This window comes from Ips typographus, linkage group LG6 (genome assembly GCF_016097725.1).
Source record: "Ips typographus isolate SLU linkage group LG6, UJ_Ityp_2.0, whole genome shotgun sequence".
Classification (NCBI taxonomy): Eukaryota; Metazoa; Arthropoda; class Insecta; order Coleoptera; family Curculionidae; genus Ips; species Ips typographus.
Genome location: NC_138427.1, coordinates 5906704 through 5920612, shown reverse-complemented (window position 1 = coordinate 5920612; position 13909 = coordinate 5906704).

Here is a 13909-nt window from a genome sequence, read left to right as displayed (position 1 = left end):
GGCATGAAATGCTTAAGAACATAGTAAAACAGTTGATAAAAACTGAAGAAAGTACAGTTAAAAATACGATTTATCGCTAAATATCAATCAAAATTAGTGGTTTTTGTGTAACGCTACCATGTACATTTTGCAAATATGCAACTGTCGCGAAGATAATTAATTAGTTCATTCTAGGAAAAGTTACCATAGAGAAAAACTAAATGGTTTGTCGATGGGAACTGATATACAATAAAACAGCCAAAAAAAAATGTATTATTTACATTTCAAGCTTTAATGCTTGAAAGCTGTAGGCTGTAGCTAAGCTGCAAACAACGGTGCACTCAAAAGCATCAAGACAATCATCCACGAATAATCTTAGATCAGAAAACTCTCAGAAATCTTAAGATAAACTTTTGTTTGCCATTGGAGAATTCTGAACTTGATAGTCACATCTCATTTGTTGTCCAACATGTGATGACAATCTTAACTTCTGATGGGAAACTTCGTTAAAGTAAATAAATGTACAAATTGGTAGATCGTTTGCCTTTTCATAACGATTTTTAATTTTGTTGCTTTTGAAGGCTCTTCTTCTGATCTTATGAGAAACGATGACATTTTTGAAATATCATCACTTGAACCTGTATTCTTAAGTCGAAGAAAATGTAAGTAGATGATGGTTTCATCTTCTTAATCCTTTGAATTCAATAGGTTCCCCAAAAAATGTGATCAGTAAAATGGGAGAAACTACTCCTAAAAAAATTTCTGGCAGAATTGTTAATTCGATACAAGCACTAGTCATGGCTCCTCTTGTACTTAACCAACACACTTTTTTGGAAAATATGGTTCAAAAACCAAATCTGCGCCAGTAAAACGCTAAACTATTTCAGCTAAATGAAAAGTTTATAATAATTCTTGAAGCATATGGTATTAAAAAATATAAGGAATGCATGGAATATTCTAAATATTTGTCTAAAATTACACAAAAGCTGATCTGAATGAAATATCATCCACTTTACCAATTTCACCATTTTGGTAATTTCATAACCGAACATATGCATAAAGAATGGAGAAAGTATTGTTTGGGCACTTTAAAAATGTATAGAGTGTTAAACCTGTTTCGAAAAAGAAATTTTAATATCGCTTCTCATTTTGATAAAATAATGAGCACTAAATAATTATTATTTAATGGCTAATTATTTTAATCACATATGTTTAAAACCAGCAAGGTTTCATAAGCGACATTTTTTTATCAACATAAGATCGCTACATGTAATTTTTTCTCTGGTCGGTGGACTACTGTTTGTAATTATTTTTCTATTCACAGACTTGCATTGACCTAAATTACTAATAAGCAAGTATTTTGTCTTAGCTTGATATGTGATTACACATTCGATTAATTGAATATTAATTTACTCAGGATATCATACAAGTTCCTTGGTGGTCATGTTATTACTCACAGAGTAATTAGTCCAATTGAATATCATGTGAGTAGCCTAAGACCCAAAGACTTATGTAATCGCAACATTGAAATGAAATTACATACTGTTTTAATTAGATGTCAGAGTAAAACAAATTTTTCGAGGGTGTTTCTAATCCGGTGTTAAGGTTACTGACTTACTGGGTGAATTAACTTTAGAAACAACTGTATAATTAAAACAAGTTAAATAAAACCTGGTGTTACTATGGCTAATTAATCATTAAAGACTAATTAAGTTTCGCCTCGGTTCAATGAAGGATTTTGCTACAATTTTATTTACAAGGTGTCAATGCTGAGAAGAGTTTTAATTATCTGTTAATATTTGGGTTTGTTGAAGCGTTCCACCCTGTACATGCATGCTTTCCGTCCCAATTTCGTTCTTGCTTTTAATGGATCAAATTTCGTTTATTAGAAAATGATAGCCTTTTGTTTGGTTATAAGACCAACATCTCCTAAGGCGTAAATTCCTAAAATGAAATATAAAATTTAAACCCGCTTTATGTCCTCAGGCAGGATCGGCCTAATCTTATGTTAATAATAAGAATACCATAAACCTTGCAACCGGAGCGTCAGTAATTCATTCGAATCCGAAGCTAAACCCTTAAGGCCCTTATGTCTGACGAAATAGTATTCAGGGCTATATACCCGGTCAATGCGTGTTTGAGGTATTAAAAGTGTAATAAAAGTGGCCATAACTGGACCCTTAGCGGTTTTATTTCAATTCCAACGCATAAAAAAGTATTATTGTGTTGCTTTGAGTTGTCTGAGAGAATCCCCTTTTTTTATGCTTTATTTTTGACTTTTATTGCATAAATATTTGGGAAATAAAATTTGCAAAAACTGCAAGCCAAGTACACTTTTAAGTACCCAACAGTCTTTGAGGTTTAAATGTGTTTACGACTACTTACAAAACTATGTTATCCATTTTATTTGGTGTAGTGTAAGAGGCTTAATTATGTGTCAATTTGTATGCATTTTATAGTCAAATTTACATTGATTAACTCTCTCTGATATCTTTATAATTACTTATAATCGTTGTGTCACAACTGACCTCAATATGTGAACTTGAACCACATTCCACAATAAGTGTTTATTTTAATTCAATAAACGAGGAAAATCTGACATGCATTTATTTCAGAAAAATCCGATCAAAGTTAATGTTATAAAGTTTAATTTGCTGCTATTTAGTGAAAATACCTTTGCTTTTCAAAAAATATAGGGTTTGTTTAGTCGATTTTTAAGGTTAAAAAATTGGAAAATTGTAAAGTTTTATGAAAATTGAATTACTGGACCATTTGCAGTCATTCTAGTCAATTTACAACGTCAAAATATTGGAAAATAATAAAATTTCATGAAAATTGTCTTTGTCTTACTTGACCATTTCCAGTCATTCTTGTAAATTTAGGAAGTCAAAACGTTGAAAAACAATTAAATTTCTTCGTGGAAATTGAATTACCGAATTATTTGCAGTTATTCCAGTCAATTTTCAAAGCAAAAACATTGAAAATCGTAAGACTTTATGAAAATTGACTTACTGGACTATTTGAAGTCTTGTAGTCAATTTTGAAGGTCAAAATGTTGAAAAACAGTAAAATTTTAACATTGAAACTCTCACAACTGACATTTTTAATAATATTATTAAAATTGAAACGCGAAACTTTATCACTAGAACTCAGAAGAATCAGGAAAATAGAGGTAAAAAAATTAAAACAGTATGTTTTTTGAGAAGTGACCAACGTAACATAAAAAAGAGAATTTTTGATTGAACAAATAAAATACAAGGTGTTTTTTTTAAATATTCAAAACATGTGTCAAAAATTTGACAAGTGAATGATATGTATCAATTTTGACATATATCATATCAAATACGACAATTTTGCTAATTTAAACTATGCTATCAGATCGAAATTGGCAGCGTTAGTTATTGAGTAAAATATAAACAATCACCCTGTATATTTGACATACTTTGAATTAATTAATATTACTGTGAATTAATGAATTAATACAGTAAATCACAAATAAATAAGCAACATCATCTAAACCTGTTTTAAATGGTTATAACTCAATTCATTGAGATGCAAAATATTGGAGAAGAGAGCTGTTTAAAAAACATTAAATTTACATTCATAAATGTTTAGCAAGATCTTTATTACTAATGTTTACATTAAAAACTGCAGTTTTTTTATGTTGTAAATGTCAAAAGGACAAACAGAATTATCATAAATGTAAATTTACATGTGAAACAGTGTGCTAACGCAGGAAAGGTATCATTTCTATTCGCACCTTTTGGTTTGCGTATATTTACGTAATTGCATTGATACAATGTAAATTCCCTTTTATTTAAGGTGACATGCATAGAATGCATACTCAAGCACGCACACGAGCTAAATCTTATAAACATAATGCCACCTTTTTTTACGTTGTCAATTCTGGTGCAACGAATAAGCAATATAAGCCTTTATTTTGTTGGATTTTTCGTTTTAGTTGAAAATAAAGTCTAGACAGGCAGAACATAATCAGTTAAAAGGCATAACATATTTTATTTTCTATCTTTAATGTCAGAGATGAAAGTAACGTACCGCCTCTATAGGGGAGGAAATAGGAACCTCTGAAAGCTGATGGGCATCACTTTGGATATTAAAATGCCATTTCAAACCACACGTACAATAAAACGAGCTGATGCTCGGAAATGGAAAAATCAAAAAGCTAAACGCAATTTTTCTAAGCCGTAAACGTTTTGGTTCTTTGACAAAGTAATTCCTTTTTCTAAACGGTATTGTACATATCGGAAATGAAATTTCGTATTAGGCAAACAAAAAAAATTGACTATTTGTTTTCAGTTTTCTTTTGTCGTTGCTCCGGTAAGGAAATTTCACACACAAACAAAACACCATCAAAAAGATTTATGAATAAAATACCTGCACCACCCTCGAAATCAAAACGCATCGAACCGACAGTTTTATGTTTTATTCAGCGACTCTACGCCCCGTAAACCCTGAAAAACATCCCTTTATCCGCGAAATATCGTACCCGAACTACACAATACCTTGGCATTTAAAATTTCGCAGACGTGTGACACCTCACTCTATCATTGTCACGGAGTGTTCAGTCTCCGAGTGATGTTAAAAATCCGCCAATTTCGTAATCTATGAATAAATAAACAGGTTTTTTCTTGTCAAGCTGTTGAATGTCTAAAACTATAAATCAACGAACACAGGGTGCAGGATATTTATTTTATGGTAATCTTTGATTTTAAAAAAGTTTGATCAAAGTTGTAAACGGGTAGTTTTTTTGGAAACATTTCTGTAACATTTTCTTCGTTTTGTTCAGTTAAGTGAGTCATTTTCACTAATTAAATCCCAAATGAACATGTTGCCTTTTACACTATTATATTATCATCTTCAGCTATTTTAATACTTTCATCTTTATTTTCATTTTGCAACTCTATGTTTGATTGCACTGTTCCAGTTCCAACTAATTCAGTGTGATGGTCTTTGGGAGTGTAATTTGTTGCACTATCAACATTATCAAAGCTCCAGCTCTGGATTCAATATTACTCACAATTATTTAAATATGGCGTCCAGTTCTGTTAATTCAATTAAATATGTAATTTTTGTTTTCTTCTTCTGTTACCTACCTTGTTTGAAACTATACATTATTACTTGAAATTAAGTAATAGATAAAAATACAGTTCAAAATTGTGACAAAATAACGTAAGCCAAACTAGTTATAAAATATTATTTTTGGTATTTACGTTTTGCCTTATTTTAGCATTATTTAAATTAACCTTCCTAGTTTTTTGAGTAGAAGTTTTGTGAAGAGCTGGACTTTAAAACCAATTTTTTTTAAACTAGGTTTGAAATAATTGAAAATTATTTTATAATTCGGCGTTAATGCTTGCTTGCCTTTGTTGCTACTGATCTTCCTTTTACAATAAAAAAAGTCAATTACCTTCAATTAAACTCAATTATGATTTACTATAACCATTAGTGATAGTTAATTAAATAATTCTTCAAATTTGCCATTGGTTTGATTGATTTCATATTGAGGTATTAATATTCTTATTCTAATTATCTATCTATAGTTTCTATATAACTCATTTTCTTTTAGGTCTAATTTATATTTTGATTATAAACATTTAAATAGATACTCCATAATCATCAGCTTGACTAAAGTGTAAACCATCAGATTTAAACGTTTTGAATCTGAATTATTTGTTGTTATCGTGTATCAAACTGATCAACTACACACTATAATTGCTATAATCTTCTTTAAAGTAATCTGAGTGGAATGCACTATTAATACAACATTCATTGATTCTTAGATTAAATTCTGAGCATTAAGGTGAACGGGCGAGATAGATACAGACAGAACCACAATAGATATCAATGAATAATACCAGACTCATAGATACACAAAAAGTAATATTTTAGGAATAAAATTCGAATTGTGCTTTTAATTATTGAAATTGGTTCATCTAAATTCGTTGGTTTTTAGGACAAAACAAAAACTGAATTGTTTACTGTGTTTTTTGTCTCATATTGTGAGTAATCAACTCGTAAGGTAAATAAACTCGTCAGATAATATTGTGCCTAGGCTCAGTACGTATGTTTATCACGGGTTTTAATTTATATTGTGATGACCATTATTAGCTGACCTAGGTGAGTACGCAATATTAAAGAGAGTATATGTTTGTATATATTCGTAATATCACCATAACAGAGCAAGTGCGTTTCTTTTTGCATATTTATTTACAATTGTAAATAATACGTTATTTTTTTTAGGAATTAGACATTGCTTTGTTTTTATATTCTTTTATATTGGAACAAACTTTTGAATTTTCAACACAAGAGAATGAGTACTATTTTCGTAAAGTTAGTTTTGATACATCCAAGGTTTCATCACTCATACACTAATCAAGGTGATTGCATATTTGAAAACCAAAACTTCTAAAAACAGGATATAACCAAATACTTGCAAAGATTAGGATCATCTAAAAGTACAACATTTTCTTGGTATTTTAGTTAGCAAAACTTTGACACACTTCACAGCTTTGAGGCAAAAGTATTTGTTTTGATTCGTAGGTGGATAATAGTAATAAAATCTGGCTTCAAGCAGGTTATGTAACTTATTTAAAATAGAAGAAACTCAAACAAGTTGTTATATATTCTTTAAGCAAGCAGATTTGACAATCCATTCATTTGTTAGGTAAAATAGTTTTCTTTAACCCCTCACTTACATAAACAGAAATACTTGCAAACTTAGTCTTAGTATCTGGTCATATGTTAATAAAATAGTTAAGTCAGCCATGATTAGGCTGAAAATACCACTTTCCAATGGTAAAAATACAACATTGTCGAACAAATGTGAAAAATCTAGGGGTTCTAAATAGAGCAGCCTTTTCAGATGTCCGTCCCACCACAAATTGTATGAAGTGTATTTACAAACAGCTTGAAGTTGAAACAAACTTGCAGAATCATATCACTTGGCACACATATTTTTGCTAGGTTTTGGTGCAATATTTTGCACCAACAACTCTGTGCGAAACGTAACTAATTCCTCCCCATTTCACGTCGGTCAACAAAACTGAATATTTACGTTGCAGTCTGGAATTTTTTAATTTCACGCGAGCCAAACATACCGTAAACGCCACCTTTACCCCATCGTCATACTGGGAGAATAGCACAAGCGAAAAAATTTACGATGTCGTTAAAATGCGAACAGCCAACCAGCAACCCTACAGTTTCGTATGTAAACCTAGTCAAAGAATTTATAGCTTTTTAGAGTTTATTGTTTCAGGTGTTTACCAAACTTTTATCTTGAGTTTTCACGGTTGTGTCGGGAAATACGACATGTTCCAGGAAATTTGGTTTTAACTGGGTGATTCAGTGTTTCGCTATACTATAGAAGGAACTTGAATTTGTAGTATATACCTACATCCCAAAATAGTTACTTACATTACTAGTGTAGAAATAATAGTGGTTGTAGGTTATAGCACACAAGTTCGTTAATTTGTTATATTTTACTGAATAGCTAACTCTGTTAATTTTGATCGGACAGCATAATTTAAATTAGCAGAGTTGCTAGATACTAGTGCCAAAAATGCCAAAATTAACATACGACAATCACTTGTCAAATTTTTGAGATGTGTATTGATTACTTTAAATAAAACACCCTGTATTTTATTTGCTCAATCTGAAGATCTTCTAGAATTGATTTAGCAATTTTTTTTAGTTCAAACTGTTTTTTTATGGCCACGAGACTGATTTTGCCAGGTATCAACATCAACTGGCCTTTACAGTGTTGCAAGTCACGTGACGTGTCTCTTACAATTTCAGCTTTTGCAACTAAATTTAATTTAAGTCACGTGACTTATTTTGCCAAATGTCAACTAGCCTTTACAGTGTCGCAAGCTCAGAATTGCATTATCAACGTCACGTCACGTGTGTTCTACAATTTCAGCTTTTACGACTGTCTAAATTTGATTTAGCAAATTTTCACTCTTCAAACTATTTTTTATGGTCACGTGACGGTTTTGACAGATGTCCACTGGCCTTTACATGTTGCAAGCTCTGATCTGGATAGAAGTTATTTTCTTATTCCAAATTCACTAAAACGAGAAGGCGTCTTTTGTCCTTCTCATACCACCAAAACAGGACTGTAATTTCTTGTTATATTGCATAAAACTTTGGGTGGTACAACAAAACTATTGGTTTTGCAGTACACAGAGAAAAAAGAGTACAAATTGGGGGAGCGAAATGAACTTTATTCATATGCGTTCAACTCTCTACAGCCAACAAACTATAACTAACTTCACGCACTTTTTCGTGTCGCGAAGGCGATCCTAAAACGAAAACAAAACTAAAAATAGTCATAATTCGGAAATCAAGGTGAAGACCGTAGCGGTCCAGTTAAATAGTACAATTATTTTACATCGAAGCCGCGGTAACAATTTAGTTGGTACGCTACGACGCGTCGGTGCGCAGACAAAAACGGCCCCGTCTGGGCAATGTTGCCAATGTTGCCATTCATTTGAGCGAATTGCGAACAAGCTCAAAAACTGGATTGTCAAAGTGACATGACGTGTCTCTTCCAATTTGAACTTTTGCAACTCAATTTTCGTATTTCGCATTGTTCTCTGATATCTGTGTTTCTTTTTGTTTTTCCTACTTTTGCAACTGTCAAAATTTATTTTACCAAATTTTTAACGATTAAACTACATTTTCAATGTCACGTGATTTATTTTGACAGGTGTCAATTAGCTTTTACAGTGTTGCAAGCTCAGAATTGCATTGTCAACGCTACGTGACTTGTAATTTAGATTTTAGCTTTTACAACTTTCAGCTTTAGAAAATTTTCACACTCACACTTCAAACTATTTTTATGGTCACGTGATGATTTTAGCAGGTGTCAACTGACCTTTACAGTGTTGCAAGCTCAAAAATTGAATTATCAAAGTCACACGTGACGTTTTTCTTACAATTTAAGCTTTTACAACTGTCTAAATTTAATTTACCAAATTTTCAACAATTAAACTACTTTTTAAAAATTACGTGACTATTTTTAGGTGTCAACTGGTCTTTACAGGTTGCAATCTCAAAATTACTTAACAACCGCTTTTACAGTCTAAATTTCATTCAGCGGTTGGCAAGTCAGAAATATTGACAAAAAACCTAACCTAATCCTAAACTTTAATATGTATTTTTAAAATCAGAAAAAAAGACTTCTTGATTGAAAATAAAATACAGGGTGTGCCATTTAAAATAATTGAAACAAGTGTCAAAATTTAATGTCAATTCTGAAATAAGACTCAGGGGATTCAGGAAATATACTGCTTCCTTGCTAATTTAAACCAAGCTGTCAGATGAAAATTAATGGATTACTATGGAATAAAATATAGACAATCATCCTGTACAATATTTTATTGATGATCAACACAGAATAATGAGAGATTATTACATCCTACTGACTCACCTTGTATAGTAAAAAAATAGGTATAAAAATGATTAATGGGACTCTAATTTGTCAAAATGCTCATATAGAGCTCAATTACCTCCAACTTCTAACCGCTTATACGCCATCAATCAATTTTTAAAAATATGTATAATGGAGTGGACTTAATTCGCAGACTTTTCAAAAATTATTCACTTTTTACCAAAAAAAAAATGCAATTTTTTTACTTGAAACCTTTCATAGTAATCCGCTTAAAGTTTAGGGGATAATAAAGTACAGGGGATTTAACGTCATTAACTATGTTTGCAGTTTGCACCCGACAAAATATTAAATTGTTCCGTTTTACGTACACGTGTTAATGATCATTCATTATTTCGCTCGCCCAAAAATTCAATGTCACAATCCTAAGCTTTGCATAGTTTTGGTTTTAATATTCCGGTTTAGTTAAGCCGTTAAGGGACTATACATTTTAATTCTGAGCAGCATTGAAAAAACCGCCAACGATAAACCCAGGCCTTGCCAACAAAATTAATTAGGAAAATTTATTTTTTCTGGAGATACAATTTCGAGTGCACCCTAAAATTTTATTACGACCTGTTTGCTTTAAAGAAGATTAAAAAAGATTTGCATTATGCGATTTATACCTTTTCTCCCGTCAAGAGCTCGAAAAGTACAAAAGAGGCCTACAAATACAAAACATAAGAGACTTAGCAAAATTAGAATTAAAATTAATTCGTACACGGAAAGAGAGGAAGGAAGAGTAGGAGCTTTTTATATTGCGCCTTTGACTCGTTGGGATGTGCTCATTATTCGGCTCGTTTTGGATGATTTTAATTTGGATTATATGGGCGGGGAGTAGTAAGCTTTTAAATTAAAAAAAAGACGTCAAAGGAACACTTAATATCGTTTCTACTCTGGTACGTTCACAAAATTAAAATCTACGTTCCAATGTTAACTCTAGTCTCTCTCTAAAAGCATGCAGAAACTTCATATTAAAGATGCTAATCTAAAACACCTTAATCCCATCAAAGTGAGAACTAACTAGTGGCCATTAGGTCCACTATCTATTTATCCTTTGGCACTTGCTCCCGGGGAAACATTTTCCTCGAATTTATCGGGTCCATTTTCTCACTAACTGTCCAGACGTTCTCATTGTTCGAGCCGGAATATGAAAATTGGGTTTTGCCTTAACGATTATGTGAATGTCCTAGGTTATATTAAAATACGGCTGGCTTTCGGTCTATCTATGGGCTAGTAAAAGGGCGATGGTTTCATATTCCTAACCGTTTATTTTTTGTGTGTGTGGGTGTTAAGTTAGCCTATAAACCTCAGTTGTAAAACGATTTTGTTCTCCAATAAGTACTTAATAGACAACCCAGAGTTTCTGAATGTTACTAAACTGGATTATGGATAGTCATTTTTGTTTTAAGTACATTATATTGCTAATTTAGTGTTGACACATTTAATCATTTAATCATCTTGCTGGACATTTGGATTAAAACGATTTGCAGGTAACTTATTTTCCTGCTAATGAATTAGTAGACAACAAGTTTTTGTCTTATCTGGCACAGCTAGTCAATCACTGGTTAGGTTAGGCTAGGTTACCAAGTGGAATGTTGTGAATTTTAAAATAGAATGTTTGTTAAAATAAACCTAAGATAATTTGGTCAAGACCTAAAGAACTATTATACAACAGCATAATAGTCCTTTCTAGCTCAATCTTACGAGTGAGTTATAAAAAAAACTCTGTGATAAGAGGAAAATGGGATGATGATTCTTCTCATGATTCTTATGGGCACGAAAAAGATACTTCATTTAAATGAACATCACCAATATCTTCTTCGTCTTGTTCCATTTTCACTCAATAAGATTTAAAGCAAGCAAAAAACATTTCAATTTAGAGAAGAATACGTCCGGATAAGAAACAGAGTAAATCAAGAAATAGGCAACATCAAGAGAGAACACTGGGAGAAATTCACGAGAGATATGGAGCACGACTAATATGGATCCCAGAAGCAAGTGTGGAAAATGATACGGATACAAAAAAAAGGACATGAATGAATTTATACGTATCGGAGATATCACTGAGGAACACGGGGAAGTAGAAGAAAATTACATAGAAAGCAATGCTACTGACAACAACAAACGAAACATCAGAATGAGTGGCAGACAAACAGGAACAATCCTAGTCAGACGAAGAAGAAGAGGAGATTTAAAGCACACATCGATTTCTATTTCAAATTTAGAGTATCGTGAAAACATGCATTGATGCATGCTTGTAGAGTGATCTAACAATTTTTGGGAGGTTCCTTATAGTTTTAGAGGCCTTTGGCCATTTTACAAGAAGAAGTACTACATGCAGGTGAATGTTAATAGATTTCTAAAAAATTAAGGAAATTAATAATCACTAACATTTTCTATTAAATTGAAAATCTTTCTGTATTTTCTCTACAGAATTTTTGGTAATTGGTAAAAATCAACATGAGCAATTTTGAAAAGATTCAGAAAAGTTTCAACCAAAAATAAATTTGGTACAAAACCCCTATTGTTGCAGATACAAATTCTTCATAGCAAGATCCATTGCGCAGTTATATTTAGAAACTAAATTATCCTCTGGGGTGAACCGGAGCAATGCCGCATCATCTCCCATGCAAATTACATTTTCAAACTTTCTCCTAAATTAATGTAATAATTAAACTGGCCCTCTACACCCCTGGCCAGTGCCCTTTAATCTCACGGCCAAGGACAATAACGAATCGACGTTCCCTGGCAACAAATGCATATTGCGGCTCATGTCCATTGCGTACCCCTCGTGATAGGGAAAGTGCAACCCTTTATATCGATCTACTTTTATATCAAAACTGCATCGAGGTCGGTAAAACTGAAGGGCAAGGGTGGTTTTGTTTTTTGGAAATCAATACGCACTGGATTCTGCTGCACTGGGGTTCGTCACATTTTACTGACACAAAATGTCAAACGCTTTGTTCCGGGATTAAGAAATTTGATTGCCAACATCATTTTATGGAAGGGTCGTTATTTCGTCTACGTTTTAGTGGATATTCGAATTTGCACACTAAAGATTCAGGCGCTGCTGGATAAAACCGTCGAAAGGAAATAGTAAAAAGGCACTAAGGGTGTCGTAAAATTCTGGTTAAAGTATCGTTTTTATTACCCGACGTTTTACGCTTATACGCTTAGGTTTAAACGTGCAGGGTGGTGATATGTGAGGTTTTATGTCGCGGTTTAATTCGATTAAAATTGGGTACTGTTAGGTCACCTTGTTTAGCAAAGTCCAAAAACTGTTAGTCATCAAAATCATCTTCAATTCTCCGTGAATTTGTTAATCGACAAGAAATTTGGTAAAATGATAAATACGATACTATAGGTAAATCTTTCCTAAATAATACCCAGCTATTTTTGATATTAAGCTTGTGACCCAACATTCTCAAAGTCTGGAATTTTTAATATAAATAAGTTCCAAAAATAAACTCTAATTTGTTGTTTAAGGGCAAATTAGATTTAAAGTGGGCAAATCTTGTTAAACTCGACTTTCTTAATTTGCAAATGATTTTTTAAAGCTATGAATCAAAAAAGAATAGCGAGTTTAGAATTGTTGCAATAAAAAAAATAATGTTACACACTCACTTAGTTACACAAAAGAAGCAGTGGAAAACAATCGAAAAACTTGTGTCTTTGTCTATAAAACTATTGTCTTTTACATAGATTGTAAAAAATCACTGAGTCCTAGAGTGCCTGAACACCAACCAGTTCTTAAAAAATAAAACATTTCGCTTTGTTTACTATTAATTTGCCAACAATGGCGGCCGATGACGTCAAAATTCTATCGCGCTCGGAACGCATGTAATAGACAAGAAAGGCAAATGATGACGTAACCGCGACGGGAAAAAAATGGACCATACGTCTAAATATCATAGAAAACAAAAAATATCCCCACATGAGTTGATTGATAACACCGTTTGGCCGATCTCGAATTGAGTGACAGTTACTGTCATTTTGACAGCTGGAATGGATTCGCCGTCCCCAAATTAGTCGAAAATGAGTACCATCAAGCCTAGTGAAATCGGACTGGTTTTGACGTTATTAGCTATCAAAGTGACCGGAACAAAACGTGTGTAAACTCGCGCCAGGATACAAAATTAAAAATAAGCGAGCGTCTTGGAAAACGAAGGTGCGAACGACAATTTGCGACGTTGCCAAGTCTCATCATATCACCCATGTTTTGAAGCAGTCTATGTTATGTTTTGAAATGTGATTAATAAAAATAAGTAGTTTTCACCAATATCATCGAATAATCTAATATAGAAGTGTGCAGCTATAAAAGGAATATGTTGATTTAAAATGGTAGGAGCGGGTATGGCAACGCCGCGGTACGAATAATAATTAGTAATTTCTTGTTTACGTTTTGTTGTAACGAAAATAATTCCCATATCTCTATTATTTTGGTTGCCGGTAGAAGAGGCCGACCGCCAAGAAAACCAA